This window comes from Penaeus monodon, chromosome 33 (assembly GCF_015228065.2).
Source record: "Penaeus monodon isolate SGIC_2016 chromosome 33, NSTDA_Pmon_1, whole genome shotgun sequence".
Lineage (NCBI taxonomy): Eukaryota > Metazoa > Arthropoda > Malacostraca > Decapoda > Penaeidae > Penaeus > Penaeus monodon.
The window spans coordinates 2,197,049-2,197,259 of NC_051418.1; positions in this window are offsets into that span (position 1 = coordinate 2,197,049).

Here is a 211-nt window from a genome sequence, read left to right on the forward strand (position 1 = left end):
CCCTGTGCTCTGTCTCTCTCTGTCTGAGCGGATCATCGATCCTCTCCTTCTACTCTCTATCAATCTCTCTCACTCATCTCTCTCTCTATTCACCCCTCACTCCTCTCTCGATCCCCGCATCGCCTTCCATACAGCACCCCCCACACACCTGTCCCACACACACGAGTTCTTACGCCATCGCCGTCACGACCGCACGGCCGCTGGCCGCGCG